The sequence below is a fragment of the Typopeltis vanoorti genome, chromosome 9 (assembly GCF_054136105.1).
Source record: "Typopeltis vanoorti isolate ZY-2024b chromosome 9, IOZ_Tvanoo_1.0, whole genome shotgun sequence".
Classification (NCBI taxonomy): Eukaryota; Metazoa; Arthropoda; class Arachnida; order Uropygi; family Thelyphonidae; genus Typopeltis; species Typopeltis vanoorti.
Window position 1 is genome coordinate 2,864,486 of NC_143557.1, and position 21,943 is coordinate 2,886,428.

The window sequence follows — 21,943 nt, forward strand, 5'->3', positions numbered from 1 at the left end:
CATGTGGTAATCTATCGAAAGCCTTTGCAAAATCTAAATATACTACTGTACGAGGTGTGACAATTCCCAAAATGCACTTGTAAAAACCTACATTCAGAACTATATATCAGTGGCTACTGTCGCATTCAAAGTAGTCCCCTTGTGCATTTATACACTGGTTTAGACTGTGTTCCCATTTTTGGAAACAGGACTGGAACTCTTTTCCAGAATACTCTAGTTCCGTTATCACATTATGCTGGATATCAGCGATAGCAGAAAATCTTCGTCCTTTTAGTGCAGTCTAATTTTGGAAACAGCCAGAAATCACATGGAGCTAAGTCGGTTGGATAAATAAGCAAGATGATCTAATTCAGTAATCAATTTTTTGGCCAGAAACTCTTACGAAGAGCACACTATGGCTTGGTGCATTGTCGGGATGGATGATTCACTTGTCAGGCCACAATTCAGGTCTTTTTCTCTGCTGGTTGGCCATTTGTCCCTGTTCAATGAATTCATAGTGGACTATCCCCTCGTGATCAAAGAAACACATAGCATGGTCTTGAACTGCAAACTTGGGGGTTTTCCGCTGCATACTCTGGCATTTTGTTTCAGGATTGTACTGGTAGCACCAGGTTATGTCACCCGCAATTACTCTTAGAAACATGCTTATTTGCAGAAAGATCAGTTGCAACTTGAAGTCACTGCTACTTCTGTTCGTTCATCAAGATCCAAGGCACAAACTTTGCAGAAATCTTTTGAATACCCAATTCTTTTTCAGAACGTCCACACCATATGCCACTTTCAATGGCTCCAAATTTCGATCACACATTTTTATGCCAAAGTTTACATGCAGATCTCTATTGTTTCTGCAATAGCAAACTAGTAAATGGCTATCAGCTTGAGGTTTACGCAAGCATTAGTTAAAAGATGTACAAAGATGATTACTCTCATTACTCCAACCAAATCACCACACTGCCGTTCTAGGAATTAAATTGTCACACCTCATATGTGCATCTCCCTTTCCAATGTATTCGTCCATTAAAGAGAAATTCTACTGCTGTCAACCCAGTTTTGAATCCTTGTCCTCGCTAGCTTCTCCAATATCTTCACTACAACTCCAGACAAGCAGATTGGCCTTATCACTCCATTTATCAAGTGAAACATTCTGTCATCTTTCCATTCCTTTGGAACCTGGGCTAATCTAAGTAAGTTAAAGCTGTTGATAACTCCCTGGAACATTCCCTCAAGATACACAATGATATACCATCAAGTCCCATGGGCTGGTTGACATCAAGTTTACTCAATTTCTCATATACTTCTTCCTGCTCACTCACTATCATTGGTTCCTTCCCCATTTCCACTGCTCTCAAGTTCTGCATTATGTTACATTCACAAGGATGGAATACTTTAATGAACTACTCATTAAACACCTCTACTATAACCTCTTCAGTGTTTGTCATTCTCCTATTATCAATGACCAACATCTTCCCATAATTCATTCTTCCTTCTACTGGCCACATATCAAACAAAAAACCTCCCTAGAATTTCTTTTAGCATCGTTTCCTAAGTGCTGCTCATACCTCACTTTTGCTACCCTTACTAAGTGAGTGACCTACCTTGCTTGCTCTTTGTACTTCATGTAAATGATTATCTCCACTCATCTTGTGCCACCTCCACAATGCCTTTTCTTCCAGACTGCACACGTCACCACTTCAGTCATCCATTTTTACATCTACCTTATTTAATCTCCTGACCTTTGGAATACACTTAGTCATTGCCTCTGCCAGATACTTTCTGAGTAGAGACCAAGCAGCACCAATTTCCTTTCCAAGCAATTCCTCACTCCACGCCACCTCTGAGCTTGCTATAATCACCTGCCCTATAATGTCACATATAACCCTTTCTTACAAAAGTCCTAATATGGCTGACTACCACCCAAGAGATCACTTCATTTACAACAACATCTGATGAGATAATCAAATTCAAGACTTTCGATCCACATGTGACCTTTGTTACATACCGTTTAAGGTAGTCATCCCTTAAAAACTCAAGTAATTCATTCTCTTTGGTTCCTGATGCTGTCTCTTCATTCCAATCTATATTACCATAATTGAAATTGCCCATAATGATCACCTTTTCTTATTAGCCAATTTATCTAAACATTTACTTCTCACTGCCTTTCACATTACCAGGTCTACACCAACATCCTACTAAACATTTCACCCTATCCACCTCCACTTCACACCATACTGCTTCAAAACCACTGTCAGTACTTGCTCCTTGCATCTCCACCCTAGATGGGCAACTCCTCTGCCATCATCAATAACACCCCTCCCTTTTTGCTGTCTTCAGAATATCATCCTTGTCAGCCATGTCTCACTTACACCAACAATTTTTGGGTGAACTAACTCTATCAACGTTACAATGTCACTCCCCTTGTTTTCTTCTAGCATTTGAAAACATGCATACTAGCTCATTTCTGTTTCTCTATAACAAGTGCCACTAACCTCATTTCTCAGATATGACTCCGCCCCCCCCCAGACCTAAATGTCACCCCCACATCCTTGACTATCTTAATCTTTCTTGCACACATATCTACTTCTGAAACCATCTACACTTCTCACACAGTATCCCCCTGTCCACTGTGTTCCTTCTCTCTCCTCTCATTCTCTTCACTCATGCCACTCACTTCTCCATTCACAAACTTGCCTACCTTACTCTGCTGATCTTCCACAACACCTCCTGCTTCCTTAGGTCTTGCATTCACTTCATTCTCTCTCTTGCAGCAACAGGTTGCTCCAACTGACTCACACTAAAATCATTCAAATGTAGCCCATCTCTTTTATACAGCTCTATCCACTCCTCAAGCTCATCCCACACATTCACAAAATGAACTTTCCCTCACAAAAATCTGCACTTGCCTTAGTGAAATTGTAGTTGTGCAAGAATTGTTAATGCAAGTGTCAAGAACATATTCAAGGAGTGGAGTAACGAAAAAATAATTAGTGTTGTGGATCGACAACAGTAAATATTAAAACAGTCTCACATATGAAAACAACAATAATAACAGACATATGCTAGCCACCAGTGATGAAATAGTAAACAGGTGAAGAGAGTACTGTAACTCCTAAATTATGATGAATCTGCTGAGTCTTTTAAACAGAATTATCATACTTTTCAATCTGAAAAGTTTAAACCTTCACCAGCTTAAGTATAAGAAAGTATAAAGCAGCTCAACAGCAACGCACCACGTAATGATGAAATAGTATCCAAACTCAAATATGGGTGAGGTGAATTAACCACTCATATACATAAGCTGGTAAATTTAATATGGGAAAACAAGATACCTATAGAATGGAAAGAATCACTGATCATTCTAGTATATAAAAAGGGAACGAATGTGAAAATTATAGGTATGATAATACAGTCAGCAGGCTACAAAATTTTATCTAATATTATCACCCTAGATAGGTTATGTATGTTAATTTATGTAGGTTATTTATTTATTAATATATAATAATATATATAATCTGCAGGTCTATATTTTATTTAGACTTTCAGAAAAGCATAAGATAGCATTCAGATAGGCCTTTGTATTTCCATTCAAAGGAAATTCACTTCAGATCTAATTCCATTAGATCTGAACCTTTTAATATTAAGACTGAATTGAAGCAAGAAGACGCTCTTTTATCAATCCTTTTTAATCTAAACTGTAAAAGATAACACAAATAGCACAGTAATATTAGAATATGCAATGACATGTGCCTTGAAGAAAATGCTGAGGATATTAGAATAACATTTAGAAAACTCAAAACTGCTGCTGAAAAACTATAATTACAAATTGACCAGGATAAAATTGAATAATTAGAAGTATGCAGAAATGACAATCAAGAGAGAAAATGACCAATTTGCCATTGATAACCTGAAATTTAAAAGTGACACTTCTTTCAAATATCTTGGAACATTGATTACTCAAGATAATAAAATTAGCACAAAAATATAAGCTAGAATGCATACATCCAATAGATCTTATCATTTACTACATTATTTACATAGAATAGCCAAATTGTTGTTTTAAGTCAAGAGCAAAAATTCTATCTTCTAGGTGTTCAAGAAAAAAAAGTTGGCTAAGATATGTGATAAGGGCAAGCCCATTACTGTTCCTTTCTCTTATTATATATTTTATCTTTCCATGCGAAGTAACCTGATGTGATTGCAAATTTGAATGATTCCACTATGTCTGGTGGAAATTTTTGGGTTAACAATTCTACTATCTTTGTGAGGGATATTGGCGAAGAGAGACAATGTAAAAGCTTACTAACATGTCTGTATTTGCTAGTTTAAATGTCTATTCTTGCATGAAACTATGTTTTTTTTTTTTTTTTTTTTTTTTTTTTTATCAAAGAAGCTGAGTGGCCAATGAGGGAGGGGGAAGAAGGTTAGACAGAAATCTTGATATCTTATATGTGGGACTGCCTATAGAATCTACAATAGGTCTAAGTTGGCAATTATTTTTATGTAATTTTTGGTGAACCATATATTCTAGGAGATCTTGCATGGTATGTTTTGGGTCTTTTGATGGTTTCTTGATCTCTAGATGTTTCATCCAATAACTTTCGGGTTTTTTTTAGCTGACTTTTGGTAGGATCATTATTAAGTTGGGAGTATGTATTGTGACCATGAAGCAGTAAATTCATTTTCCGATCGTACGATTTAGCACATCTAAGACTATAGTGGTATGCATTGCCTTTGTCAGCTTTGGTGATAACTACGTTATTTCATTTTAATGAATTCAGGGCTTTTAATTCTTCTGGTGGAATATTCAATTCTGATGGTTTCATAGATCACTTTGGCTATTTCAAAATAGCCAAAGTGATCTATGAAATCATCTGTCTATTAGTTTCGATACTAGACAGATGACTGGTGTTCTTTTCAATGTCTGTATGAAATCTAAATATGGAATAGTTTTGAGCGAAATCACAAACATATGACCTCATGCTATACATTCAGCATCTTCATTAGAGGATGGCCAGATAAGTTTACAACCCATTTGTCAGCAGGTAATTAGTTATATTTTTCTTCGATCATTTTAACAATGTTAAGTTGTTGTTTTTAATCAAGATTCATGATAATTTTTTCAAATACTTTAGTGCCTGCATTTTTTGAAATATTAATAACCGTGTGTAGCAAGTCTTGATTTAATGTATTTGACAGATCAGCTTCCAATTCTGTTGTTTTTATGATATTTAATGCCAGTTCCTTTTTTGAAACTCTTAACTGATTAAGCAACAGATAGCTTTTTTGATAAATTTTATGAGCACCTGCCAATTTAACAACTTCCTTTAACTTAGTGAAAGTGGGAATTAGTTAATCACATCTGCACTTCTTTAAAAATGAGATTCTAACATGCAGCTCACCCTGGTTCAATTGGAGCTTTCCTAATAAGTTGCTTTTCTGTGCAGTCGACTCCCCATGAAGAAATAAGATTTTTGCATGGTGAAACCTGTGGGGTATCCACAACTTTAGAATAACATGTCCACAGTAAATAACTTCATTATGTAAATATTTCATCTTATGTAAGAATAATAAGCCTTTTTTTTCTGTTGTTCTTTCTTTTGGCACTACAGTCCCATGTAGGGCCTTGGCCTCCCATTTCTGGATTTCACAACCAACTAAAATGTGTGTGGGGGGGGGTTGTTATCCCCACGCTTAACCATGTGTAATTGTCTGTGAAGTGTGTGTAGAGGCTTAAGTGCTGTGAGGACATCATGTTGGAGACTTAATGGATTGTACACAGCACTCAGAAAGGATTAAAACAGAATTTAATACTTCCTATATTTCTTCAGGGATTACAAAAAACTAATGTAACATATACACAAATACCACACAATGCTAAGCCCAACCATGTGGGTGACTCTAAAGTCCTATTTAGGTGGAGCACCCTCTAAAGACGGTTGTAGGTGGTCTGGAATGTAAGGTGGGATCTCTGATAATAAGTGTTTCCCAAATCTTAGGAAACTTAATGCAACCATATTTATTAAGATTTGGTTGATTTCTGAGAGCTGCTGATTCTAAAAATAGTCTCTCTTTTTTGAATTTGCTGTGGTGGAGCATGGTGGTTTTTTTCCATGAGATCCTGTGGGTTGTATCCAGTGTTTTTTTTCTGGAAAAAAAGGTGCCGTATTCACCATGAAGATGTTATTACAGCAACTTCCACACTTTTAATAAATCCTCCGATACACCCTCATCATCTCGCTTTGTGCGTTGCACTTTCCTTATGATCGTAAATCTTTTTTCTTAATGACATGTTGTTTGCGAGATTCTCCAAAACGACTGATTTTACCATTTGCCCACTCCGCTGAAATTTTCGTTCCCATGTGTTTATCGACGACACGCCTTATGACACCATGACACACTTTACAGTCCAACATTTTATTCTTGACATATAGCCACTCATTTATCAGCAAAAGTGTCCAACATTCAGACCAATCATTATCAGAATCTGCTTCCTTTTGACCACGTGGATCTTCGGTCTTGGTTTCATGATTCTCTTCACGAAGTGTATTTTTGGTGCTAGTTTTCTGTTTTACAGGATCACAAGTAGATTCAACAATTCCTGCTTCTTCAGCCTTCCTTTTTTTACTCATTGGCATAAAGTAACCTTATTTTATTCATTTTGAACAATGATTGCACTGATTTAACTTAGATTAATTCAAAACTAACATGAAAACCTGCCTGTTGCAGAGTGAATATAGAACTGATATTGGAAGCAATCGGAAGTGAACACAACTTTCTGTTTCCAGTTGCATACCAACCTATGAAACAGGAAAGCAGGGTACCAACTTATGAGTATTCAAAACTGAAAATTCAATTTTTAAACACAGTACCATCTACCGGAATATTTATAATACATTTTGATGTCAATAAATCGCAAATTTTTAAAAACTTAAGAAGAAAGGTGCCAGTACTGCTACCGCCAGAAAAAAAGCACTGGTTGTATCCAAGACATGGTCACCCAGGCCTGACTGACCATACTCGTGGTTGCTGATCTGCCTGTCTGTCCAAAGTACGCCAGCTTAGAGGAACAGGGTACTTTATAAACTCCAGGCACTGAGAGAGGAGGGAGCTGATCTTTTGTTGAACGGATAAGGGTAGCAAATTTGCAGTGGGGCTTAAATGCTGTGTGTAGGTTGTACTTTTTTAAACCTACACACAGCATTTAAGCCCCACTGCAAACTTGCTACCCTTATCCATTCTACAAAAGTTCAGCTCCCTCCTCTCTCAGTACCTGGAGTTTATAAAGTACCCTGTTCCTATAAGCTGGCGTACTTTGGACAGACAGGCAGATCAGCAACCATCCACCTGGAGGAACACAAGTCATACATCTGCAACCATGACTATGGTCAGTCAGGCCTGGCTGTTCATGTCTTGGATACAACCAATAAGATCTCATGGGAAAAAACCACCATGCTCCACCACAGCAAATTCAAAAAAGAGAGACTATTTTTAGAATCAGCAGCAGCTCTCAGAAATCAACCAAATCTCAATAAATATGGTTGCACTAAGCTTCGGGAAACACTTATCAGAGATCCCACCTTACATTCCAGGCCACCTACAACTGACCTTAGAGGGTGCTCCACCTACACAGGACTTTAGAGTCACCCACATGGTTGGGCTTAACATTGTGTGGTATCTGTGTATATGTTACATTACTTTTTTGTAATCCCTGAAGATGTCTCAGTGACAGATGAAATATAGGAAGTATTAAATTCTGTTTTAATCCTTTCTGAGTGCTGTATACAATCCATTAAGCCTCCGACATGATGTCTGTGAAGCGTTTGTTTTCTTGAGACCGGTTTGCCTGCTTTACTGAAGGAAAACCTCCAGATAAACTGGGGAGTAAAACCCTTAAGTCCACACCCAAAAACAGCTAACTTGGCTATGTCTGAGAGAGATCCTTAAGCTCCTCACGTTGGCAATTAGAATCGAACACAGGACACTCCTTTCCCAGGCATATGGTTGCAGAGCGTGTAACAACTCGGACAACCGCACGGACACAATAAGATATCATCAGTGCAATTATCGAACAGCAATAGGAATTGAATTCAAAAAACGGCATGCTTACATTGGAATCCCTCTACATATACAGTCACATGTTCATGGATTAAAACTACTTGGCTTAAATTAAAATTAATATAAAATCATTTAATGCAATTGAGGATAACAATTTCCCAAACTTTCTGAATGGTGAGATAGTTGTTTCGATTAAGTCTATGAAGTAAGGCTTCGGCATCATGTTTATATATGGATCTATATAGCATCTTAGTGTTATGATTTGTAGGAGAGTTTTTATTATATTTTTTGGGATTGTTATTGGATTATATTCATTTAGTAAGGCTGTTTCTTTGATAATTTCCGATTCTTGTATTAGAGATTTTTCAGAAGAAGAAATCTTGTGCACTCTGGATATTAAAGATTTTATGATGCCATATATACATCAGCTCACCATCCATCCTCAAAATATGGCATAATAAAATATTTAATATCCAGAACGCACAAGATGTCTACTTCTGAAAAATCTCTAATATCAAAGAAACAGCCTTTAATTTCAGCCCAGTAGTTTTAATCCATGAACATGTGACTGTGTATGTAGAGGGATTCCAAAGTAAGCATGCATGCTACTGTTTTTTTGAATTCAATTCCTATTGCTGTTTGATAATTGTACTGATGATGTCTTACGATACATAAGATGAAATATTTACATAGTAAAGAAGTAATTTACTGTGGCATACGTGTTATTCCATAGTCATGGATATCGCACAGGTTTCACTATATATATAAAAAAAAACTTTTTGATTTATCTACCAGGAAGTTCAGTTTATTGAATAGCTAGTTAAATGTTATGTTCTTACTTGTTTAAACTAATGTTTAGTCATGGATGCAATGATTCTGTCTAAAAAACCTGATTTTTAATATCTATAAATATTTTCTGTCTTTCTAAAATTTGAATTTCTAGTGGAAATTCATTTTTAGCTTTTTCACTTTTCCTGGTTACACATTCATTTCCTCAAAGGTGGAATTTGTTGACACGATGTACAATATTAATTTTGTACATCAGTGTCAACTGATGTACAAAATTAATATTGTACATCAGTTGATCCTATTACCATGCTAGTAACTTGAGATGGAATCTTCCGTTATTATATTATTTTTCTCAAGGGCTCACATTTGTGAGTACAGGCATGGTAAACCCGAGATACCTGAGCTAGACCTGATCTTCTACATTTCTTTCCTCTACTAGCTTACTTCTTACTCCACCCTCCCCACCAGTGCTATTAGAACAATTCAAGGGCGAGGGGCGACTCTTTCCTCTCAAACTGTAGTTTCCACTACAATAAAAAAAAGGCAAGTCTAGTTGCCTTAAGGTGGCAGCCTCACTACTAAGATACCTATCAGCATGCTAAGAATTTGACATAGGGAAACACGTTACTTTCATGTCTCAACAAAATCCAAACTGGACAGAAAACATGGGAAAAGACCACAAACTGGAAAAGGTTAAGAAACTTTGGAAAAAGAAAAATGTGGTGAAATATGCTACATGGAACATTAGAAGCATAGCACATAAAGAAGAATTACATAAAATTTTACATGATGAAAATATACAAATTGCAGTTACAAAAAAGAAACTTAAAGGAACAAAAGAAACAACTAATTATCATATATATATTGGAGTGGACAAACAAATGCATGCAAAAGCTGGTGTAATGATTTGTATCCATAAATCAATTAAAGCAAAAAAAAAAAAACTCGCTATACATACTGGAATGAAAGAATAGTAGAAATATGATTAAATACGATAAAATTAAATAAAACAGACCATATAATTTATAGCCAGAATAGGAATGAAAAAAAATTAATATAGGAAAATTTGGAGAACCAACAGTAAACAAAAATGGAAAACGACTCATTGATTATAGGTGTCGCACGGATTAGATCGTCGGCTTGTCGAGAGCTCCTGAAAAGATCAGTATTATTTTGTGTTAACATTAGATATTTTACCAGAATTTTAAGTAGTATTGTTTGCTTTTTGTTTCTTGGTGTGTCTGTGCAATTTTTGCGTGTTTTCTGTTATTTTAACTATTATTTTTAAGAAAAGATAGCGTACACATGGCACCGATAAAGAAAAAAATGGCGGCCAGGTCGCCATGCTTGCTTAAGAGTTTTGATGTAAAAGAATTTATGCAGTGTGCTGTCTGTGAGATGTATGCCTTGCGAAGAGCGGTAGGAGTCTGGTTAGAAAGTGATAGTGGAGTTAATATGTGTAGAAAGTGTAAAGAGAATGAGGACTTCAAGCGTGTTTCGTGTATCGAGACTGATATCGTTAACGGTAGTCAGAATGCAGAAAATGGCGGTGTACTAGAGAATTGCGTGGTAGTGCCAGATATGTGTGAGAGCGTCGCTGAAAGTGTAAATGAAGGTAGAAACACCGAAGGAATGGATGATTTGATCGATAACGAAAATGGTGTGATAAGTGCGAGTAGCGAAATTGCCCGTTTAAATGGCGCGATACACAGAGCCAAACGACAACTGGAGCGTATGCAAAAATGTGTGTTGAACGTACCGACAAATAACCGGCGGAAGTCTGTGACGGCAAATAATAGAATGTACGTAAACGTCAATAAAATGAAGGAGCGAGTGCTGTATGGGGATTCGCTATTAAGAGGCGTAATAATTGAGAGTTTAACGAAGTCGTACCAGCCGGGTGCGAACATAAAGGACGTCAGCGAATCTATTCGACTGCAAAAACAGAGGGTGAAAGAGATGATAATAGTGGCAGGAACGAATGATTTGAAAGAGGACAAAATGGAAATGATAGAGGATGTGAGGGAGTTGTTTGAGGTAGCAAAAGAGAAGAGTGAGAGAGTTAGGATGGTGAGTATCTTACCGCGGTATGACAGCGAAGTGTTTAGAAGGAGGGCCATAATTGCCAATGACTTTATGCGTGGGTTATGCATGGAGAGTGGTGTGGAATTTGTGGATGTGTGGAATGAGTTCGATGGGCGAAAGGACTTATATAAGATGGATGGGTTACATTTGAATGGAGTTGGTGTACGGAGACTTGAAAGAGTGTTGATGAATGATGTGGAAGTGGATGTACAGACTCAGGGAAACTAGATTTATTAAGAGGGGGGGGAGTAGATATGCAGACTTTAGGGGGGGAAGTTAAGTGTATGAATGAGTATATTATGCCCGGGCGAGTACGACGGACAACAAATCAGAATGGGATAATTAGTATAAGGAATCAAAGTAGGGATGGGACAAATGGGCTTCTGCGATTCATGTACACTAATGCCAGGAGTATTAGGAACAAGAAGGAAGAGTTTTTGGCCATGGTTGGCACTTCCAGGCCACAGGTTGTCGGTATTAGTGAAACATGGCTGACAGAAGATGATAAAGCTAGTGGGATTGAATGCGATGGGTATAGCGTGTTCAGGAGTGACAGGGTTAATAAAAAGGGGGGAGGAGTGTTATTGATGATAGCTGATGAGCTTCAGCCAAGGAGTATAGAAGTTGAACTGCAGGATGGGGAAAAAAGCACATTTGAGGCTGTTTGGTGTGAGATACAATCTAGCAGAACAAAATATACAATTGGGTGCTGCTATAGACCGGGTGATGGAGTGGATGGTGGGAATAGTATGCATAAGCAAATAGAAGAAATGAATGGAAGGAGGGTAATTATTATGGGTGATTTCAATTATGGTAATATTGACTGGAAAGAGGAGAGGGCACATGGGAGGAAGGAATTGGATTTTATGCAGTTATTAAGGGACAACTATCTACGGCAACATGTATTGGAAAATACCAGGGGGCAGAGAGTGCTGGACCTAGTAATTGCAACTGAGAATGTGGCTGTAACGAACATGACCTTGTTGCCACCAATTGGTGAGAGTGACCATAAGGTCATGACTTGGGAGGTGGCTAAAGGAGTCGAATTTACAATTAAGACAGGGTATATGTGGAATTACCGGGCTGGTAAGTATGACAAGCTTAGGTGTGTGCTTGGCTCAATGCCATGGCATGTAAAACTGCAAGGGCTGGATGTTGATGGTGCATGGGAGGTGGTCAAGAACTGTTTGCAGGAGGCAATGGTTGACTGTATACCAAGAGTCCGAATAATAAATCAGGTAGGGGTTAAATGGATGAATAACACTATTAAGCTTGAGCTGCAAAAAAAGAAACAATTGTGGAGGGAATTTAAGGAGAAGGGTGACCATCAGGTGCATGAACAGTATAAAGCTCAGGCCAGGATGGTAACAAGGGTGGTAAGAAAAGCAAAAGCAGATTACGAAAGGAAATTGGCCATGCAGGCTAAAGAGAATCCCAAACAGTTTTTTCAATATGTTGCAAGTAAAAGGAAAAATGCTCATGGTAGAATGATCTTAAAAAATGCTGAGGGTAGGGAGGTAACTGAATCAGTCGATGTTGTGGAATTACTGAGCGAACACTTTGCAAGAGTATATCATCCAGGTGGTGGCTTTGCGGAAATGGAGGAACCAACAGCTTATACTGGAATTGTGATGAATGAGGTAGAGGTAACTAGTCTATTACAGAACCTCAATGTCAATACATCTGTGGGATTGGATGGTATACCAGCTCGTGTCGTACGTGAAGCGGCCAAAGAATTGTCAGTGCCCTTGACCATTATGTTTAATTTGAGCCTCAGGACTGGGTCAGTCCCAAGGGGGTGGAAAGAGGGGAAAATAGTTCCACTGCACAAAGGTGGTTCCAAGGCTGCTGTTGAAAATTACCGGCCAATCAGCATAACAGGAATCATTATCAAGGTCTTAGAGAAAATAGTCAAGAGGAAAATACAAGATTGGATAGAAGAAAATGGGATACTGTATCGGGGACAGCATGGTTTTGTGAAGGGTAGGTCATGCCTCAGTAACTTGCTCACGTATTATAACACAGTGACGGCTGAACTGGATAAGGGTAATGGGTTTACAGTGATTCTGCTGGACCTTGCTAAGGCCTTTGACAGGATACCACATGGAATTCTAATCAGTAAATTGCAGCATATGGGAATGGACATAGGGTTGGTGAGATGGATAGGAGGGTGGTTGACGGAGAGATATCAGAGAGTGGTTTACTCAGGAGTAGAGTCCACAAGACGGCCTGTGACTAGTGGTGTACCACAAGGATCTGTTCTTGGACCACTGCTGTTTAATTTGTTCATAAATGATATAGGAAAGGATCTGAGAGGAACAGTTCATTTGTTTGCTGATGATGCGAAGTTGGGTAGGGCAATAGTGAATGCAGATGACGTCAAAATTTTGCAGGATGATTTGGATAGATTGGAGGTCTGGGCTAGGGAGAATGGATGTCAATTTAATGTGGCAAAATGTAAGGTTATGCATTTTGGGGTGAAAAGATGGGAGGCAGTTTACTGCATTGGTGGAACCGTGCTCCAGGAAATTGATGAGGCACGAGATTTAGGAGTGTTGGTGGATAAGGAATTGAAATTTAGGGGACACATTGCAAAAGTGGCCAAATCAGCTCATCAAATCACTTGGTTGCTGAAGAATACGTTGACAAGCAGAGACAAGCAGGTTATTGTTCCTCTGTATCGAGCCTTGATAAGACCTCATCTCGACTACTGTGCTCAGATTTGGTCACCTAGGTTTCTTCTTGATGGGGAGGAGGTGGAGAGGATCCAGAGGCGAGTGACCAAGATGATAGCAGGTCTGTGGAATGAACCGTATGAGAACAGGTTGAGGATTTGTGGGTTGCAAAAATTGGTTGATAGGCGGAGGAGGGGAGATATGATTGAGACATTCAAATTACTGAAGGGTTTCTATAAAATTAATTCAGAAGATATTTTTGAGAACAGGGCTGGTTGTGGGAGGACTAGGGGACATCCATGGAAACTGGGCAAAAGTGTGGTTAGTAAAGGTGTTAGAGCTGGGTTCTTTACTTTTAGAGTAGTGAATGAGTGGAATGCGCTCCCTGAGTCTGTGGTGGATGCTGTGACAGTGAATGAGTTTAAGGCGAGGTATGATAGATACTGTATGAATGTCGAATAGTTGTGATGAATATGATTTGGGGCCTCCCTCGATGAGTCTAATGACTCCCTGGAGTTGCCCGTAATAATAATAATAATAATAAAAAAAATTACATAATATATACATTCTACAAACATAAAAATATACATAAATATACATGGTGCGCAAGAGGACAAAAATCAATAATAGGCTACTTTATAGCAAATGAAAAAGCAGCAAACCTCTTCCTAGATGTTAAAGGAAGAAGAGGGCTAGAAACTGACACAGATCACTATTTAGTGCAAGCAAAACTAAGATTTCCACAAATCTAGTTACAAAAAATAAACCAACAGATCAGTAACTACTTACCAACAGTTACTGTTGGTAAGTAGTTACTGATCAGTTCATACCAACAGATCAGTAACTACTTAAAAAAATACAAGAAAATGAAGACATTGAGAAAGAATGCGATTTAAAGATGGTTAAGTAGGCAAAAAACAAGAAGATGAAACTGAATATTAAAAAAAGAAAAGCAATAGCCAAAAGAGAAACCAGAAAGAGACAGAAAGTTGGGAACAATCTATCATAATTAGAAAATGACATACAAAATAAGACCTAATGAGTAAAATACTAAAACACATGATTGCAGATATAAAAGAAACACTACAAATATAAATTGTGAAATAGATGTAAAAGAATTCTATAAAAAAAATATATATAAAAAAATAAAAAATAAAAATTACACCAGTAACTTACAAAATGCTTTAAATGATATAATAACAATGAAAGAATTAAAGGACAACCTAAGTAAAATAAAAAATGACAAATCAGCAGGAGAAGATGGAATAAACTCTGAACTGTACAAATTTGCTGGAAAAAAATATTCATAAGAGATTATTAACATTTTTAAATAAAATATATACAAATGGACAAATACCAATAGAATTGAATACAAGTAAAGTAATACCTATATTTAAAAAAAGGGGATAAAACAAACCTACTAATTACAGAGTAATTAGTTTATTGAATACATGCTACAAAATATATAGTAGAATACTTAATGAAAAAATACAGTAAAAAAATATTATTATTAGAATGTCATACGATTTAGAAAAGGATCCATTGTTTATAGATATGAAAAAGCATTTGACAAAGTAAAAAGATACATACTGTTTGATATACTACAAAGAATAAATATACCTAATATTTTACTACATGCAATATTGAATATATACAAAGATAATGAAATAAAAATAAATCAAAAAATTTCTGAAAAACAATCTATAAACCAAGGAGTAAGACAGGGATGTCCTCTGTCTCCAACACTTTTCAATATCTATATTAATGAAACATTACATAGTGGAACACCTTAAACAATCCAGGTATAGAAACTTCCCAGAATAGCAAAATAAATACACTGTTATTTGCAGATAATCAGGTAATAAATCAGATAAGGCATTTTGTGGACAAACTCCAGTTAGAAGTAAAATAGTTAATAACAAAATAATAGAACAGATAAATACTTTATCATCTTGGATGTGATATGTCATATGAAGGAGAAAGACAAAATTAAAAACTTCAAAATTTTTACAGATTATATTGCTCATAAATAGAACACTCAATCCAAATATAGTACAAAAAGAAACATGCTTGAAAATATACGATACTTTAGCAGTGCCCCACATTATTATATGGCAGTGAAAGTTTGATAATAAACAAAGAATAAAAACAAGTGATATGAAGTTTGAGAAGAACTGCAAAATACACATTAGACCAAAAAAGACAAAAGGTATCTTAAAAGAACTAAAAATAAAATCAACAGAAGAAAAACTAAACAATTATAAACAAAAAAGGATAGAACATGTAAACCAAATGACCAACACCTGATATACTAAACAAATAATAAAATATAATCCAATTGGAAAGAGAAGACCCGGTAGACTTCAAGAAAGGATATTAGATAGATAATGAGACGAGAACAGATCAATATGGCCTGTCCGTAATTAGTGTTTATGACGATTATTTTTGCCTAAAAACTTGGCTCCATTCTATCAAATTTGTCTGCTGTCTCAAGTGCTCTTCTAATGCCAGCATACTAAAATGATTTTTTAGTTTGATTTTTTTTTCTTTAAATGCTGATTTTGGAGATGCTTAAGAGTTGAACGTAGATATATGCATTGCTTACATGCAGATATCTAATGTGGAGAACCAAACCAGGACTTCAACCTAGCATCAAATCCTCCTTGTGGTGTGTCCACTGCTCTCCACCTTAAATGCCAAGCAAATGTAGGCTGAAAAGCTGGGAATTCACAAACTAAACTATTCTGTTAGCTTAAATCATGTTTCTTAATTTGGGAAGTACATCCCCAACCCTGGGGGTGCTATAAGCATTATACTACTACTAATATAATAAAAGCAAAAAAATTCCATATTTAATCTAACATCCCTATTTATATTGTATGTTTGGCAACACTGTTCAAATTTATTTGCTACTTATTTTTTTTAGAATTTTTACACTGAAATTTAAGTAATTAGGCTACTTTTTGGTCTGAATTTTCTATATTGAAAATAATTTGAGCTATTTGTAGCAGAATCCACTAATTTATAAGTTTATTTCCTACTTTTCCTAACCTAGCTGACAGCCCTGTTTTGCAGTTTACATCTAGCCGTGGTATTGTGTGCCGCACTTGATTGATATTGTGTAGCACTGTAGCCCATTAAAATGAGTAAAAGAAAGCATCATCAATATTCAAGTGAATATTTAAAATATGGAGTTATTCCTTCTATGAATAATGAGCAGTTACCAATGTGCTTATATGGTGAAAAAACTCTCATATGAATCCTCAAAGAATGATTGAGCATTTAAGAACAAAGCATCCAAATAAAGCAAAAAATGATGTGGAGTACTTTCGTAAATTAAAGACTAAATTTAAAAATTATCTTTGACTTATAAGGTTGGTTGCAAAACAAAGTAACTAACAAGAGAAGTGACTTGTGCCTTATAAAAACTTTCAAAATTAATTGTGAATGCGGAAAGCCACATACTATTTGCAAAACTCTCATCTTACAGGCAAAATCATTATATTGGCAAAACTCTCCTCATCTTACCAGCTATACATGAAGTTTTAGATACGACGACTGGCCCAGATAAAATATGACATATCTATCATATTCAGTATCAACAAGAATTGACAAATGGAAAAGGACATTGAAAAAAAAAACTTTGTGAAGATTAAAAAACCATAGAATTTCCTCTGCAACTCGATGAGACAACAAAGCTTTGTTAATGGCCTACGTCAGTGATGGCGAACCTATGACATGCGTGTCAGCACTGACACACTTGAGGGTTTCAGGTGACACACCTTGGATGTTGAAAAATATTGGTATTCTGATGAAAAAACTAATTTCAACAATTTCAGTTTATTAAATTAATTGTATAATATGAATTCATAGATTGTATATCAATGTCCTATTAAATAAATAGCCTAATATGATATGTATAAGTCATTTAAGTAGTTAAATTTATAATGCATGTATGCAAGTGGCACATCAACAATGTCAATATTTAAAAAAAAAAAAAGATGTTTGACACACCTGGGTAAAAAGGTTCGCCATCACTGGCCTACGTGTATTATATAAATAATCGAAGAGTTTCTATTTGCTGAACAACTGAAAATTAACAAAAAAGTTCTACAATTTTTGAGGTCGTTAAAGACTTTCTTAATCCTAAAAACATTCCTCTCACAAATATTATTGCACATGCAACTGATGGAGCACCAGCTATGATTGGTTGTCACCATGGATTCACAGCACATTTTAAAAAAGCAGTTCCAAATATCTTCATTGCATTCTTCAGAGACACATTCAACTAAAAAACATCTTAGTGGTGGATGATGTTATTAAAGCAGTGAATAAAATAAAAGCCCAGTCATTAAATACCAATATTTTTTTTGAGAACTTTGCCATGAAAATTTAAAATTTGAGTGTCTCTTGCTTCACACTAAAGTTAGATGGCTCTCAAATGAAAACTGTTTGAGATGCTTTAATGATCTCTACGATACTGTTTGGGAATTTAATTGATGTGATGACAACATATGTTCTAAAAAAAGAAAAGGTTGACATGACATACCTTTCCATTTTCACCAAAATGAGTTAACAAAAAATTGCAGAGAAGCAACATGAATCTCATTAAAGCAAAGAAAATTATATTATTTTACACGGTACTTGATAGATTCAAATGAACACCAAACACAGAGTAATAGATCTGATTGAAACTTAGTGTGTGATCCTCCAACATTTGCCAGCAACTAAAAATAGCCTCGATACATACTGGTGGCACCATCTCTTAGACTTTGCATGGACTTATCGAACAGCCCTCGTAAGTTGGGGAAGAGTTAGAGGAGAAAGAGAGAGTGAGGGATACAGGTGAGCAATCAAGGAACAGAGTGCTAAGAGCTGTGATGTATGGAGACTTGATGATCCGTGGTGTGCAAGATACGATGCCAGAGGAGTGTTTGCCTGGAGGAACGATAGAGAGTGTGGCTATTGCAATTAAGCAGGTGAAAGGGTGGATGAGATGATTGTGATGGTGGGCACAAATGACTTGATAAGCAATATAAATCAGGTGGCAAGAAATCCGAGATTCTTGCTTGAGGTTGTACAAAAGAAAATGCAAAGAGGAAAGATTGTGTGTGTTGCCCAGGTATGATAGTGATGAGCAGAAGAGCAGTAATAAGGAATAGCATAATAGCCAGAAGAGAGGATTGGAATATGTGGATGCTTGGAGGGCATTTGAGGACAGAAAGGAACTGTGTGCGAGAGACCGCTTGCATTTCAATAAGGATGTAGGCATCTGGAGAGATTGCTGTTTTCTGAACGAGTTGGTGTGTCAATGCAGGGTGGATGGTAGTAGGGATGGCCTCTTGTGGGAATGGGTGCATAGGGAAAGGGGACGACATCAGGTAACACCGAGTCCAGTGGGGTCTGGAGGGGATAATGATAGGTATAGAACCAATGATTTTTATGCTCTATACCAGGGATCGGCAAACTTTTGAGATGAAAGAACCAAACCTGCCCCTCACAACAATTTAAAAATTATTCGAGAGCCATAAATATATTTTTACAAATAAGGAAAATTTAAAGTAATATTATAGTAAATTTATAGTAATATATAGCAAGTTACAATATTAATTATATCTTTATTAAATGAAGAAAAAATCACACAAAGAATTGCTCGTTGGTTTTAATCAGTGTGGGCAATGAGCACGCATTTTCTTACCCCTCTCGTCCACTCCCTCTCCACGCTCGTTTTCCCCTCCCTGACATCGCGCACCTTAGTTCCACGAAGTTTTGCGAGACCTATAAAACAAATGAAATCCCGTTATGTGAATAAAATCCTTTAAAAATTTAAAAAATGAAACTATGATAGCTTTCTTTTCAATTTTACTTCAGAGCCTCATGTATACGTACCCAAAGAGCCGCATGTGGCTTGCGAGCCGCAGTTTGCCGACCCCTGCTCTATACTAATGCCAGAAGTATCCAGAATAAAGGAGATGAATTGGTGGTGCTGATAGCATCAGCCTGGCCAAAGATTATTGTGATCTCTGAGACGTGGTTGACAGAAAATGATACAACGGGAATAGAAGTAGCTGCTATAAGCCAAGTAGCAGCAGATGTTTAGGCAGTTGATCTTGGCAAGTGCAAGAAGAATGATTGTTATGGGAGAATTTTAACTACAACAGTATAAGCTGGGAAGATGAAAATGCATATAGTAATAAGGGAATGGAATTTCTAGAATTCTTGAAGGACAAATGTCTCAGGCAACATGTAATAGAGGGAACAAGAGGTTCAAGAGTTTTGGATTTGGTCATAGATCAGAAGAGCTAATAATAACTGAGATGACATCTCTCCCACCAGTTGGAGAGAGTGACTGTGTGGTTTTGACTTGGAAGATGAATAGATATGCAGGAGTATCAAAGAAAAGGGAACATATGTGGAATTATAAGGTGAGTGATTATAATAGTCTTAGCTATCAACTTGGGACAGTTCCATTGAGAGAGGAATTGGAAGGGCAAGATATCATTAGTGCTTGGGAAATTGTGAAGGAATATTTGTTAGCAGCAATAGTAAGCTACATTCCACGAGTGAAGAAGAGAACACAATTTGGTGTAAAGTGGATGACAAACAATATCAAACAGGAACTGCAGGTGAAAAAGAGATTATGGAAAAGATATAAGGTGAGAAGTGGAGAGCAGATGCATGAAGAATATAAGATTCAGCCAAGAGAGCAACTAGTATGGTGAGGAAGGCAAAACTGGAATATATGAGAAGAAATTGGCATTAAGATCCAAAAAAAATCCTAGGGAATTTTTTAGCTATGTGGCCATTAGGAGGAGAAATGATTATGGAAAAATTACATTTTGGGATAAAAATAGGAATAGAGTGACTGATGCAGAGGACCTTGGTGGAGTTGTTCAATGAACACTTTATTGGAGCATTTCATCCTGGAGAAATAGGTTTTAATACTAGAGGGAAGAGCAGGTTCGAGGTTTGGAGGTGCAAGAAGAAAGAGTGTTCCAAATACTGAGTACTCTGGATGTCAGTAAAGCTGTGGGACTAGATGGTATTTCACCATGAGTTTTGAGAGAATGTGCTAAAGAACTGACAGCTTCGTCGACCTGGCTTTCCAATGAAAGTCTGGCTACGGGAAATGTACCAGGGAATGGAAGGTAGGTAAGAAAGTGCCATTGCATAAGAGCAATAGCAGACTGGAAGTGTCTAATTATAGGCCAGTTTGTGTGTCATCAATAGTTGTTAAGGTCTTGGAGAAATTAGTGAGAGACCATTATCTGTGAGAATCAACATGGATTTGTTAAGGGGGCACTCTTGCTTTAGTAATATGATTGCTTTTTATAATAAAGTGACAAGAGCAGTTGATGAGGGAAAGGCGTATACTGCTATTTTTGGATTTTGCAAAAGGCATTCGATAAGGTACCACATGATAAGCTGATACTTGTTGCAGCACATGGGTTTAGATGCCGGGTTAGTCAACTGGATTCAGGATTGGCAGTCTGATAGGTATCAGAAATTTGTGTATTGTGGAGCAATATGAAGGAGGTAGAAGATTACAAGTGGGGTTCCACAGGGCTCAGTACTAGGACCTGTATTGTTTAACCTTTATATCAATGACATTGTCAATGGATTGCAAGGGGATATTCAGTTGTTTGCAGATGTGAAGCTGGGCACAGTTATTAGTAATAGTGCAGATGTGGCAGCCTTGCAAGAGGATTTGAATAAACTGGACAGATGGGCAAATGAAAGTCTTGAAGTTTGGGATACATCAATGGGAGGCTGCATACTCAATTGGAGGAGCTGCACTGGAGGAAGTGGGGGAGACGAGAGATCTGGGGGTGATAATTGAAAGAAAACTGAAATTCAGGGAGCATATTGCAAAAGTGAAGGTAACCCAGAGGATTACTGCAATACTGAGAAGGACGCTGACCTGCAGAGATTAAAGAGTTATCATTCCATTGTATAACACTCTGATCAGACCACACTTAGACTATTGTTCTCACATTTGGTCCCCAGGATTTGAAAGAGATAAATTAACTGTGGAAAGGATAGAGGCAGATAACAAAGATGGTTTGAAGACTGTACAATGCTAGTTATGAGGATCAGCTGAAAGAACGTAGACTGCAGAGTTTGGTGGATAGAAGGAGAGGTGATATGATGGAGACTTTTAAACTGTTGAGAGGCAGTTGTAAGGTTGAGACTGGGGAGTTACTTCACTTGGTGGAACAGCGCGAAGAAGCAATGACAAGAGGCCATCGCTGGAAGTTGAAAAGGAAGCTGTGAGCAAGAGGGTGAGGAGTGGTTTCTTTGCATGGAGGATGGCTGAACCATGGTGAGAGGAGCAAGAACGG

At 37.0% G+C, this 21,943-nt stretch overlaps 1 protein-coding gene across 2 annotated transcripts in view; it reads right to left on the reverse strand.

Annotated features, from left to right (window-relative positions):
- The window catches only part of LOC150102847 (uncharacterized), a 109,231-nt gene that overhangs the window by 22,774 nt on the left and 64,514 nt on the right, over positions 1-21,943 (reverse strand). The window contains exon 4 of one of the 2 annotated variants that reach the window (XR_016548781.1): positions 19,300-19,379. The exons of the other annotated variant lie outside the window; for it this stretch is intronic. The gene's annotated coding sequence lies outside the window, so the exon portion shown is untranslated. The remainder of the gene's footprint in view (positions 1-19,299; positions 19,380-21,943) is intronic. 2 annotated transcript variants of the gene reach the window in all.